Genomic DNA, 15052 nt, shown 5'->3' with positions numbered 1-15052 from the left:
ACTTAATAACTAGTATTGCCACTCTGAATTATCAGTCCTAATGTACACTTCATTGATTATTTTTTGAAGAAATACTGAAATTTACTGTTGATATGTGCTGCACAACTTGGAAATGTAAGCTTCTACAAACTCTAATGTTCTTCTTTCAATATCTAACGCAAATGAACACTAATAATGGAAAGATTAAAATGTGTGCGCGTATGTTCTTTAAAAAAATGTTTTCCCTCTTCATCACTCTGCCAATACCGTGTATGGCCTCCTCTGGCACTGTTCAGTTTTGTGGCATGCTTGCGACAAGTACATTATTATTATTATTATTATTATTATTATTATTATTATTATTATTATTATTATTATTATTATCATCTGTTTACCCTCCAGGTTCGGTTTTTCTCTCGGACTCAGCGAGGGATCCCACCTCTACCGCCTCAAGGGCAGTGTCCTGGAGCTTCAGACTCGTGGCCGGGGGATACAACTGGGGAGTATGACCAGTACCTCGCCCAGGCGGCCTCACCTGCTATGGTGAACAGGGGCCTTGTAGGGGGATGGGAAGATTGGAAGGGATAGGCAAGGATGAGGGAAGGAAGTGGCCGTGGCCTTAAGTTACGTACCATCCCGGCATTCGCCTTGAGGTGAAGTGGGAAACCATGGAAAACCACTTCGAGGATGGCTGAGGTGGGAATCGAACCCACCTCTACTCAGTTGACCTCCCGAGGCTGAGTGGACCCCGTTCCAGCCCTCGTACAACTTTTCAAATTTCGTGGCAGAGCCAGGAATCGAACCCGGACCTCCGGGGGTGGCAGCTAATCACGCTAACCACTACACCACAGAGGCGGCATTATTATTATTATTATTATTATTATTATTATTATTATTATTATTATTATTATTATTTTTTTTTGATTCGTTGTGCCCAGCTGTGGAGCGCGTTTGAACTTATTTTGCACAATGTTTCTTCTTCTTTTCTTCCCAATATCTCTTCATTTTTTCACTGTGTTCCTTTCTGCGTGTTTCTGTCCAGCCTGTATTTTTTCTTGTTGGTTTCTCTGCAAATTTATGTTTGTTTACTAAGCTTCTAAATTTCATTCTATCTTGAATGGTTTCGTCCTCAATACCCATTTCTTGTAGATCTTCATGAATTTCTGCTAACCAATTGTTGCGGATTTTCAGGGTTAGAGCTAGATTTAGAATTTTCTTAGTCAGCCTGTTGTTATCCATTCTGTGTAGGTGTCCGTAGAATTTTAGTCGTCTCTTTCTGATGGTATCTGTGATTTTTTCTGTGAATAGAAAAATTTCGTGTGGTTTCTTTTTCATCCAAATTCCATTTTCGAACTTTGGTCCTAGGATTTTTCTGAGAATTTTCCTCTCTTGTTTCTCAATGCTTTTCATTTGTGACCTGCCGCCAATGATCAGTGTTTCAGATGCATAAAGTGCCTCTGGTTTGATGACTGTATTGTAGTGTCGTAATTTTGCATTTTTTGATATACATCTTTTGTTGTATCTGTTCCATGTGATTTTGTAAGCCCTTTGCAGTTTAGCAGTTCTTTCTTTGTTAGCTTCCTGATTTAACCCTGCTGGCTGAATAATTTCACCTAGATATTTGAATTTGTCTACTTGGGAAATTATTCCACAGTTGGTGATTAATGGTTGATTGTCGAATCTTGACTTAGTTCCTTCCATAAACTGCGTCTTTTCAAATGAAATTTGAAGTCCGGTTTTTGCGGCTATTTCATTCAATTTTTCTATGGATTGGATTGCTTCTTGTCTGTTGTTCGAAAGGATCGCAAGGTCATCTGCGAAAGCTAAGCAGTCAAGGTGAATTTTGTCTTTAAGAAGTCTGCCAATGTTTATACCTTTAGTTTCTTTTCTCCATTCACGAATCACTTTTTCCAAAACTAAATTGAATAGTAGTGGGGATAGTCCATCTCCCTGTCGGACGCCAGTTCTGATTTCGAACGGTTCAGAAATTTCTCCCAAGAACTTAACTTTTGATTTTGTGTTGGTCAGAGTTTGTTTAATCAATTCCCTCGTTTTCCTGTCGACTTGAAATTCCTCTAGTATGTTGAACAGGGTCTGCCGATCTATGGAATCATACGCTTTTTTGAAGTCAACAAAGGTGATTACTGTTTGTTTGGTTTTGCGAATCTGTAGTATGGTTTTTAGGTTTAAGATTTGTTCTGCGCAGGATCTCCCTTTTCGGAATCCAGCCTGATAATCTCCGATCAGGTGGTCTGTTTGTTTCTCTAATCTATTAAGTAGAGCTTTAGAGAAGATTTTATATACGAGTGAGAGGAGAGAAATTCCTCTGTAGTTGTTAATATCTGATTTGTCTCCTTTCTTGTGAAGTGGGTGAATCAATGCACATTTCCAATCCTCCGGAATTTCTTCAGAAAACCAAATGTCCTGTAAGATTTTTTGAATACTCTGGGCCAGTTTGTCACCACCAATTTTCAACATTTCAGCGATTATTCCATCTTCTCCTGGTGCTTTGTTGTCTTTTAAATCTCTGATTATTTGTTTGACTTCTTGTAATGTGGGGGGTTCTGAATCTGGATTAGGTGTTGGTTTTTCATAGGTGAATTGTTCCTTTGGAGATTCACAGTTTAAAAGGTCCATGAAATGGTTTGCTAGGAGTTCACAATTTCCCTTATTACTTGTTTCCAAAGTCCCATCTGTACGTTTGAAACAGAGACTAGGTGCCTGGTAATTGGATAATTCTTCTCTGAATGTTCTGTAGAAGTTCCGTGTATTGTTTTTCTTGAAATCTTCTTCTATTTCTACCAGTCTGTTTTGATCATATTTTCGTTTTTCAGATCTGATGATTTTTGAGGTTTGTTTCTGTGTTTTGAAGAATTCATCACGATTTTGATCAGTTTTATGGGAACTCCAGTTTAGCCAGGACCTAATTCTGACTTCTATGGCCTTGTCACAGGTGTCATTCCACCACCTGTGTTTGCGTTTCCTTGGGGGATTGCTGATGTTTTGTGAAGCTTTCAAGAGTGTGTCCTTGAGTTCTAGCCAGTTTGAAGGAGCATCGTTGGAGATATTCGCAAGGAAATTGTCTGAGTTCTGTCTCAGAAATTCAGGGTCGATTCTTGGGTTTCTGATTGTTTTGGTTTTCTTCCTGTTGGGTTGAAACTTTACTTTAACAAGAGATAGGTGGTGGTCGGAGTCAATAATTCCCTTTTTGACTTTAACGTTCATAATTTCTTTTTGGTTTTTCTTGGAAATAGCCACATGGTCTAGTTGAAATTCTCCTAAATGCATGTTCGGGGATCTCCATGTCATTTTCTTTTGTGGAAGTGCCAGGAAATGGGTTGACATCAATTTTAGATCGAAATTCTCGCAGAAGCCAATTAAACGTTCTCCATTTTTATTGGTTCTTTTGTGAGCAGGGTAAAGTCCTACAGTGGTCCTAAATTTCTTCTCTTTGCCAATTTGTGCATTGAAGTCCCCCAGCAGAATTTTGACATGATGTTTTGGAACTTTGGCTGTAGTTTCTTCTAGTAATTCCCAGAAGTCATCTACCTTCTGTGGGTCTTTTTGATTGTAATTGTTTGTAGGTGCATGTGCATTGATTAGTGTATAAGCTTTGTTTCCTGATTTGATTGTCATTAGCGAAATTCTTTCAGAAGGAGATGTAAAGTATAATACCGAATTTGTGATATTTTTTCTCACTGCAAAACCAGTGCCAAATTGTAATATTTTGTTAGGGAGGAGGGTAGCTGGTTTACCTTTATAAATTCTATAGTTTCCTGATTCAAAATGATTTTCGTCACTGTACCTAGTTTCTTGGAGTGCCAGAATTTGGATGTTGAGTTGGTCTAATGTGTCTGTTAAGTGCTTCAACTTTCCAATTTTGCGAAGCGTGTTGATGTTTAAAGTGCCAATAAAATGTTTTTCCTTTGGGCGAAGAGATTTGGGAAGCTCCGATACATTCCCGCATGATGTTCTCGGTCCCCCAGAATCCGATGACCGAGAAAACCTAGTATGAATACTAGGGCCTGGGGTAGTAGTATCATTAACTGACGTTGCCATCATGCTAGTAAGTTGAAGATAATGGGGAGATTGATCTTTGTCAATCTCATAGTTACAACTAAGGTATTGAGCCTCAGAGGTTGCCTCAAGATGTTTTCTGGCTGTGCCTGTTTTTGGTCCGCGAGAGGTATTTTATTTCCCTCAAGCCCTCCGGACAAGTCCGGCGAGCCCCCCGATCCGCCACCTGGGACGCGCCCGATAGGGGAACAGGCAAAACCCCCACGGGATTATTATTATTATTATTATTATTATTATTATTTATTTATTTATTTATTTACATGCACAATAATAATAATAATAATAATAATAATAATAATAATAATAATAATAATAATAATAATACTAATAATAATAATAATAATTTCGTGTGGCTATTTCTAGCCGAGTGCAGCCCTTGTAAGGCAGACCCTCCGATGAGGATGGGCGGCATCTGCCATATGTAGGTAACTGCGTGTTATTGTGGTGGAGGTTAGTGTTATGTGTGGTGTGTGAGTTGCAGGGATGTTGGGGACAGCACAAACACCCAGCCCCCGGGCCATTGGAATTAACCAATGAAGGTTAAAATCCCCGACCCGGCCGGGAATCGAACCCGAAACACTCTGAACCGAAGGCCAGTACGCTGACCATTCAGCCACCGAGTCGGACTACATGCACAATTTAAGGGTGGTAGATGGAGAAAGGGTAAGCCTCACATACACGGAAGTGACACCATCCCCACATGTATGTGTACATGCACTCTAGTGAATTTTTACATATCTGTAGACAATTTTAAATTTACATATTTATACTCCAAACGCTGTACTATTATAATAATAATTATCTTGATTTATTATGTACATATTAGAGTAAGAAGATCCAGCCATTTATACTTTCATTCATATCCCTGTATACACACTCATTCACAACCACTCCCACACGATACGCTTTCACATTCGCTCACATTCAACGTACTTGCACCCATCTTTCTTGTAATTCTAATTTACACAAGTTACATACATCACATATGGGTTTCTATTTACATATACATTTTCTTTACTGCGCGGAGGAAGTGAAGAAGAGGAAGCAATTGATGTCCTTTTGAAGAAGGTTTTGTTCCATCTTGGCATATCTAATGACGTCTGGCAGTGCCTGTGGAGGTTGCGGACGATAGAAAACAGCCATTTTCATCCTGCCCGACGCATGTTCAATGGAGTTTATGTTCGGTGAATTAGCTGACCATTTCATATGGTTGATATCCACCTCTCTCATGAAGGTCCCAACTGATGCGCCTCGATGAGGATGAAAATTTTCGTCGACGGAAATGAATTCAGCAACATATTCATCTTTAAATGGTTACAAAAATGGTAAAAAATATCATTGGTGTACCGCCGGGCAATTAACGTCCCTCGAATTGGTATCAAAGGTATAAGATGGCCATAATCCCAGGCCAAAACATTAAACCACCACCTACAAATGCATGCATATCTCGAACATGCTGGTATCTTCCTCCGCATCGCTAAATCTCAACACCTTTCATCTTCGTTTACCTGGCCTAAGTGATATCGATGATTCGTCTGCAAATGTGACATTACGCCATTCATCCAACCCCCAATTATGTTGGATGCCCAACTTCTCTCAACACGATAACGATTCTGTAGTAGAACAGCTCGCCACACCAGGGGACGCAAGGGAATATGTGAGGGGAACATTCCTTTATCCCTGCCCGACCCTCTCTGTCCCCAACCTGCCCAGAGGAAGCACTGTCGGGCCCTTCCAAGCCTAATCATTTCTTTATGAAAATATAAGTCATTTTTTCAACTTTTAGTCAGTTTGCTTTCTAGTTTTGTTTTTGTTACTTGGCAGTTTTTACTCAAGATTCCCGTTGTTTTCTAATGAATGTGTAAAGTACAGCCTGAAAGAGTTTGCGGCTGCTGCCAAACGATCAACGCTGCCTCTGGAATTCGGATTTATTTAATGCCAACGAATAGAATAATGTGTTAATTATTTTGAAATTCATGATAATTAAAGCTTTGTCAAGAGCTCGTCTGCCGGCTTGTAACTTAGGTATAGTCCTCTCCGTGTAAGGACGTACCCTAAGGGTGCAACCTTACCCTTTCTCCCCTGTAATATTAAGATATTGATTTATGGTTACTTTTCTTGCTGTTGGGTCTTTTTCAGTGTCGGTAACCATACAGTTTAGGGACCCTACTTGCCGATACGACGTCTTACATTTACCGTTAATCTGGCACGTTGGCAACGTTCAATCACTGCTCTAGCGTGAAGTGCGTGTTGCCACCGCATCGCCGTTGAAGTCACTAGCGATACATTTGCGAGAATATTTAAAGCATATTTTCTTTTTCTGTGGGATTGTAAATCTATTTGGCTAATACCAGGTAAGTAGGATTGTGGCATGTTCGGATAATGCATTTAATAACATAGTTTGTGTGAAATGATGAAAGTGCTCAAATACGTCAGTCTCATGTCTAGATTTACCGGTACATGAAATAACTCTTGCGGGACGAAATTTTGGCAGTAGAACTTATAACATTATTATTTTCAAATCCGCAGTGAACTTGAAAGCTGACCTAAATTCCGTTCACGGAGCTTGGCACATTAGTATTCCTATATGTTTCCTGATAAGCTTGAAGATATAACCAGCCTGCAGGCTGAAAATATGCCCAATAATCTCTCTCCTTACTGGTTACCGGTATTGAAGAGAGAAGGAAATATTCGCGCAAAAGAAAGGGAAGTCATTGGATGTCTGGAACTTTCGAAAATCACATTGCAAAGACTTATTAAATAAATTGCATCGTTTAACACGCCCCTCTTTTCAAGAATATGGTTATAGTACGCCTACTGTATATCAAAATAAAGACAGATAATTTAAGTGAGAAAGTGTGTTTATTTCCTTTATTTCTCATTGAGGAGATATTCATAATTATCTTGATTTTTTTCATCTTATCTTTTATCATTTACTAGGGTAGGCAAACATTCATTAATATTTACATTGAGGTTAGTTTGTTATGGTTATGTCTGATGATTTTAATATGTAACCAGGCAGGTTGGCAGCAGTGATCAGCCTTTACAAAAAAGAGAAAAGAAGAGCATCGGGCGGCGATATTTACTTTCTGGGGTATTTCCTTACGTGGCAATTACTATACTTCTAATTTAATTGATTTATCATTTTTTAACTGTTATTTCTAGGAAAATATGCAGCACTTCACGCCATCATGCGGGCTCGCCTCGCTACTTGACAATCAGTGCTTTATGAGATGAGATGTGTATGTATGTTTAGTCCTCAGCCCGAAGGCTGGTTGGATCCTCAACAGCTCCGCCGTCAGCTGTCATAGATGGCCTAGGCATCACTGAAGAGGCGTACTAGGAAAATGAGGAGTGACGTAGTTTCCCGTTGCTTTCCTCACCGAGCCAGAGGTTGCTATTACATATCAGTCTGCCAAGCCCACTGAAATGAATGCACCAACCAACCCTATGAGCAATATTTTCACGCCATTCATAGCAGGAACTGGCTGCAAAAGGAATGGAATTACTAGCATCACTCATACCTCAATCACTTTCATCTTGTCAAAGCCAAGGATAAAGCTGAGACAAATCAATGAAAGTAACAAAATTGCTCTAGCCCATACCAGAAGACATAGTGCACTGTAAACACTAGCCCGCCAGCAAAGGCATGGAACACCTAACCAAGGCACCAAAGGCGAAAATGATTTACCAAAAATGTACGGGTTTAATTTTCCGTCAGGAAGTTAAGAAATTAAGAAACAGGACTTCCATTTCAAGAGAAGCACATGGCTCTGTGATTCGCTTAGCTTATGATAAACTTCAAGGCACAAATGGGACAGACGTAGAGCATTCTATTCCACTCAAAACAGAAGTTACGAATATTGCAACCAATTACCTTGCACTCCACCACTGACTTTACTTTTAAATCTCTTTCCAACTTATCCCAGGCATTTCTGGGGCACCTCCTCAGGTGTAAAATTCCAGCCCAGTGTCCATCGAGTTTCAAATCTCGTCCATTAGTTAAGCCATTGCACAAATTACGGTTCTTAGAAGGTTTTGCGTTTATGACATTATATTTTCTAGGTTAAACTGCAGATTGATAATCTCATTTCAGGACAGAATTGTACGAAGTCACTGCACATTAAACGTTATCTCCTATTTTTCGATGAATCATCTAGAACTACTGTTAATGGAGAGAAACCGGAAGTGACTGAAAAATGGCACTGGCTGGTAGGCTACTTCAATTAGAAGTTGCCATAAAAGGTGTTTTTGACCATCTCTTAACACTTACGACTATATAGTATACACACGAGTTATTGTATCCAAAACGGATATTCTATATAACATTAAATAATAATTTACTTACAAAATATAAAAGATCGTGACTAACTTAAACAAAACTTGTTCAGCCATTCTTGTGAGTTGTTGATCGTTCATTGCTCTAACTACAGCAACCTCTGATAGCATTACTTTACCAAAAGCAGAACCGAAAAAGTTCATGGGTATGTTGCAAAAAATAAATTTCATCGCAAAGCCCGTACTCTCGTAAGTATATTCTTGTTAAATCCTTTATCAAACACTCCACCTTTACAATACAAATTGTCTGTTTTTATTTTAAGACATTATTAAATTTCGAGACCGGTTTCGTCCTCCTTTAGGACATATTCAGTCAATGATGTACAAGAGACCTTAAAATATAGCAAGAACATTAAAAACACTGAATGTTAATTGAAATTCAAAATCCAATGAGTCCATTTTAAAAGTGACGTGTTTGACGTGATGTCGTGAAAACCATTAATGTAGCACAAATTCTAGCCAAATACGTCACATTTTAAGTGGACGCATTCGACTTTAAATTTCAGTTAACTTTCAATGTTTTTAAACTCCTTGTTATATTTTAAGATGTCTTGTATATTTTTGACTGAAGATGTCCTACAGAAGGTTGAAACATGTCTCGAAATATAATAATGTTGTCTTAAAATAAATACAGACAATTTTATTGTAAAGGTGGAGTGTTTGATAAAGGATTTCACAAGTATATCATGTATATGTAGCAGATATTTCAAAAGTTTTAAACTCTAGTAGAATTTTACAATGAAATCCATAAAATGTTATTCATTATAATGAAGACTGTGTCTGCAAAGGATACAGGAGAGAATCATCCTTTGGGGACCTAACGTTCACACATCCAGTTAGCAGGAGGGTAGGGAACAGTTCTAGAATGTTTGACAATATTGAGGTTTCCCTTGGTGTGAGGAACATTTTGTTCGATACACCAGCTGCTCAAACATCCATATAAACTGTTGTTTTAAATGGTATCCACTGCTATTATCAGCGCTGTAATGGCATCCGTCGTAGTGCATCTGTCTTCCATTACGTCTTCACTTGAGGTTATTTTCGGCCCACCCAGATTTAATACCGAGACAGACCAGGACATTAACCTGTTGACACACATGGAACTACCAAACATATGTCAGCACTATCTTTATTCCAGTCCTGATTGAAATTTATTGCTTCTGCTATCCCTTGAGACTTACTACTCTATTTTATTGATCCACTCAATTAGGATTACACGCTCTCACAGTTGGTGTTATTGGAATTAAATGACTTGCTTCCAGTGTCTTGCTTGCTCTAACTCGCGCGGACTTCCGTCTTCACCACGTTCATCACATAGTGGTACTAAGAAACTTCCTCGCGCAGTATGCTCCAAAACTCCTTCCAGGTATTCTTGAAGACGCCTTTGTCGTAAAACCTTCCATTGGAGATCAGTGTCTTAACAGTGTGGGGAGTAAGGCGCAGTGTTGCCAACTTAGCGGATTTTCCGCTAAATTTGGCGGAATTAGAAGACTGCCGGCGGAGAAATATATCATTTAGCGGACAGAGGATTTTTGGCGGAATTCTAAATAGCGCAATTTAGTGGTTTATCCATTTTACTTTTTTTCTAAATTTTGTACTCCAGTCCGTCTCTAAGCCATTCTGTATTTCTTGTCAGGAGCTAGCAGTCACATGAGGAAAACCAGTTATTTGGATTTGATGTTATGAGATCATGTTGTCATAAATTTGTAATGCGTGGGGAAAGGGTACTTTTATTTTAGTTGACGAATGACGACAGATAATGAAACTGTGAGAGAGTAGCATTTATATTTATGCTATGAAGGAAGACAGTTTAATGAACTGGTCTGTTTTGTGTGTGGCCCTTGAGGTAGGGGATTCACCTAGTTTGCACCCGGCACTAAAACGCCTACAAGCTTTAGCTCGCCGGCTCGCAGGCAGGGGGTTAATCCCAGTAAAACTCACAGATCAGGTGAGTGCAGACATTTATTATTATTATTATTATTATTATTATTATTATTATTATTATTATTATTATTATTATTATTATTATTATTATTATTATTATTATTATTGCTCTTTTTTCTAGTGGCTTTACGTCGCATCGACACAGATAGGTCTTACGGCGACGATAGGATAGGAGAGGCCTAGGAGTTGGAAGGGAAGCGATCATGGCGATAATTAAGGTACAGCCCCAGCATTTGCCTGGTGTGAAAATGGGAGACCACGGAAAACCGTCTTCAGGGCTGTCGACAGTAGTGTTCGAACCCACCACCTCCCGGATGCAAGCTTACAGACGCGCGCCTCTAACCGTACGGCCAACTCGCCCGGTTTGCTCATTTTTATTGCTCATTATTTGAGATCGGATTTCTTGGCGGAATTTTAGCGGATTTTTAGTAGTATTTAGCGGATCTTGAAAATATAAGTTGGCAACACTGGTAAAGAAGACTTACGACACATGTGACTTTAAACCCAAGTGTGGTCTATATTCCAGAGGTTTTTCAAAAACATTTTCTTATTGCTCCAATGACCAGTCCGGTATAAATATAAATCAAGAACTTCAACCAATCAACATCTGAATATCACTACAATTTTATAGTTTTCGTGTTAACACTTTCTTTCCATCGCACCTACCTGCACTTGGTTCTCACAAACTCACCGTAACAGTGCACTAAAACATCTTCAATGAAACTACATTTCATCACAGACCACGCAGTCAACAGGACGTAACTCTTTCTTTCTGATGCAGCCCAGACAGCCAACATACAGGAGACCAAAGGATTTAAATGCAAAAACAAAACAGCGTGTTTTATGCGCTGAAAGTTTCCTTCATTGGATAGGTTATGAACACCCATTTGATTTGTTTTCTATTTATGCACTTTTATTATTTTGCTAGTTGCTTTACGTCGCACCGACACAGATAGGTCTTATGGCGACGATGGGACAGGGAAGGGCTAGGAGTGGGAAGGAAACGGCCGTGGCCTTAATGAAGGTACAGCCCCAGCATTTGCCTGGTGTGAAAATGGGAAACCACGGAAAACCATTATCAGGGCTGCCGATAGTGGGGTTCGAACCTACTATCTCCCGAATACTGGATACTGGCCGCACTTAAGCGACTGCAGCTATCGAGCTCGGTAACTTTTATTATTATGACTTATTTAATTTTGTAGTAACTCACTAGTCCACCTCTGTGGTGTAGTGATTAGTATGATTATCTGCCACCCCCGGAGACCCAGGTTTGATTACCGGCTCTGCCACGAAATTTGAAAAGTGATACGAGTGCCGCAAAGGGGTCCACTCAGTCTCGGGAGGTCAGCTGAGTAGAGGAGATTCGATTCCCACCTCAGCCATCTTCGAAGTGGTTTTCCGTGGTGTCCCACTTCTCCTCCAGGCAAATGGCGGGATGATACCTAAATTAAGGCCATGGCCACTTCCATCCCTCTTCCTTGTCTGTGCCTGCGCTCTTTCCATCTCCCATCACAAGCCCCTGTTCAACATAGCATGTGAGGCTGCCTGGACAAAGTACTGGTCCTCCTCCCTGTTGTATCCCCGACCCAACGTCTCACGCTCCTGGACACTGTCCTTGAGGCGGTAGAGGTGGGATCGCTCACTGAGTCCGAGGGAAAAACCAACCCTGGAGGGTAAACGGATTAAGAAAGAAAGAAAGACTCAATCAAGTGAATATTGTTTACATATACAGAAATGTTCCAATTTTCGCATAATATGTAAAATATGTAATATTAATATGTACAAATATATAAAATGAGGTCTAATATAGCGATATCAGAACCACAATTCGTCGACACTTTTCATTTTCATTCGTCTATGTAATTACATAAGAACTCGGGCTCTAGTAATATCTAACGCTGTCCGGCTCGCAGGCTGAAAGGTCAATGCGTTGAACTTGGGTTCAAAAAGTTACTGGTTCGATTACTTGCCAGGTTGGGAATTTTATCTGCGTCTGGTTAAATCGTCTGGCTCGGGGACTGGAAGTTTATATTTGTCTAAATGTGTATCTCTTCATTCACATAACATACCAAACTACCAGCCACCGGGCGAGTTGGTTGTGAGCTTGCATCCGGGAGATAGTGGGTTCGAACCCCCCTGTCGGCAGCCCTGAAGATGGTTTTCCGTGGTTTCCCATTTTCTCACCAGGCAAATGGTGGGGCTGTACCTTAATTAAGGCAACGGACGCTTCCTTCATACTCCTAGGCATTTCCTATCCCTTCGTCGGCATAAGATCAATTTGTGTCGGTGCGATGTAAAGCCAATTGTAAAAAAAAAAAAAAAAAAAAAAAAAAGAAAACTACCAGCCAGTACAAAAATGGCCAGTAAGTGAAGAAAGTCGCTTCACACAGGCTTGGTGATCGGCCGTAAAGCTGGGCCAAGTCTACCTTTGTAAAAAGTATAGGCCCCGCGATCCCACCGGAAAGTGGAAAAAGTAGTGGATTAGTAAAAAAAATAAGGGGGGGGGGGACTCTTTGTTACGCGTACTATGCAGACAATAGGGGTATATAACAAGATAGGTTATCGGGACAATAGGTATACCGGTATATTATTCCAGTGTCTGGCTCCTTGGCAGGTATTGCACCTGCGTATAATTAAGGTAATACAAGCTCATATAACATCCAACTGGCGTACTCGCCTTGGGTTCAGAGGGCCCCGAGGTCAATTCCCGGCCCGGCCATTGATTTTAACCATTCCCGGGAATTTAACATCGTGGGCTGGATGTTTGTGTTAGCCTTAATACTTACCGTCATTTACATGAAATGAAATTGCGTATGGCTTTTAGTGCCGGGAGTGTCCGAGGACATGTTCGGCTCGCCAGGTGCAGGTCTTTTGATCTGACTCCCGTAGGCTACCTGCGTGTCGTGATGAGGTTGAAATGATGACGGAGACGTCACGTACATCCAGTCCCGGAGCCAGCGAAACTAAAACGATCCTGCCGGGAATCGAATCCATGACCCCTGTGATCAAAGACCAGCACGCTAAACATTTAACCATGGAGACGGACGTCATTTGCATACAACAAATCGTTAGACTGCGGATCTCTTACTGAGTGTCTAATTATAAAAGAATTTGTGGCCTGTTAAGCTCGGGACTGGTAATTTTATAAAGCCCAAAGAGGCCTGTTTTTAACCTTACTGTCTATATTTCTTTCTTTCTTAATCAGTTTATCGTCCAGGGCTGGCTTTTCCCTCGGACTCAGCGAGAGATCCCACTTCTTCGCCTCAAGGGTAATGTCCTGGAGCGTGAGACTTTGGGTAGGGGGTATACAACAGGGAAGGAGGACCACTACATCGCTCAGGTGGCCTCACTGCTACGCTGAACAGGAGCCTTGCGGGGACGATGGGAAGATCGGAAGGGACAGACAATGAAGAGGGAAGGAAGCAGTCGTGGCCGTAAGCTGCAGTAGGTACAATCCCTGCATTTGCCTAGAGAAGAAGTGGGAAACCACGGAAAACCAATTCGAGGATGTCTGAGGTGTGAATCGAACCACCCCTCTACTCGGTTGACCTCACTGGGCTGAGTGGACCCCGTTCATGCCCCCGTACCACTTTTCAAATTTCGCGTCAGAGCCGTTTATTGAACCCGGATCTCCGGGGAGGGCAGCTAATCACACTAACTACTACACCACAGATGTGGCGAGAGATACAATTCACTTCTTTAAAATTTTATTGCAGTGTTCTTCGAAGTAGGTATTGGAAACGGCTGCGAAAGTCAACAATGGAAAAACGTCGAGTTGTAATGGAATAGCCACAATAGCAACACCCTGGACATTGTATAGTGGAATGTGTATGTCTCACAAGGAGAGGCAACAGCTATGGGGTCACTGAAGTCGCTCAAATTTTAGGTGGTTGATCTACCTTACAAATAAAGAGATACGTGTCCCGTGATTTGTGCCATTGTCCTTTATTTAACGAGAAGACAGCCCTTTAAAATTAACAGCTTGTGCACTTGTTGGTAATTTGCATGTGAGAACCTGTAGCACGTCCGCCTCTGTGGTGTAGTGGTTAGTGTGATTAGCTGCCACCCCTGGAGGTCCGGGTTCGATTCCCGGCTCTGCCACGAAATTTGAAAAGTGGTACAACGGTTGGAACGGGGTCCACTCAGCCTCGGGAGGTCAACTGAGTAGAGGTAGGTTCGATTCCCACCTCAGCCATCCTGGAAGTGCTTTTCCGTGGTTTCCCACCTCTCCTCTACGCAAATGTCGGGATGGTATCTAACTTAAAGCCACGGTCACTTTCTTCCCTCTTCCTTGTCTCTCCTTTCCAATCTTCCTATACCCCACAAGGCCCCTGTTCAGCATAGCACGTGAGGCCGCCTGGGCGAGGTACTGGTCCTCCTCCCCAGTTGTATCCCCCCACCCAGAGTCTGAAGCTCCAGGACACTGCCCTTGAGGCGGTATAGGTGGGATCCCTCGCTGAGTCCCAGGGAAAAACCGACCCTGGAGGGTAAACAGATAGAAACGAAGAAGAAGAACTTGTAGCATAACTGGTCTACTGCTCAGTGCCCCTGACATTCCTGTGGTGTAGTTGATCGCAATATTTCACTTCAAAATGTGCCGAAGGAGTAGCTATCGTGGCTCAGGTGGCAGCGCGGCACGTCCCCGCTGTGTTCCGTGGTTCAAATCTCCGTCACTGATGTGAGATTTATGCTGGACAATGTGGAGGTGCGACAG

This window comes from Anabrus simplex, chromosome 1 (genome assembly GCF_040414725.1).
Source record: "Anabrus simplex isolate iqAnaSimp1 chromosome 1, ASM4041472v1, whole genome shotgun sequence".
NCBI classification, from domain to species: Eukaryota; Metazoa; Arthropoda; class Insecta; order Orthoptera; family Tettigoniidae; genus Anabrus; species Anabrus simplex.
The sequence above is the reverse complement of the archived record's forward strand: the minus strand, read 5'-3'. Positions refer to the sequence as shown.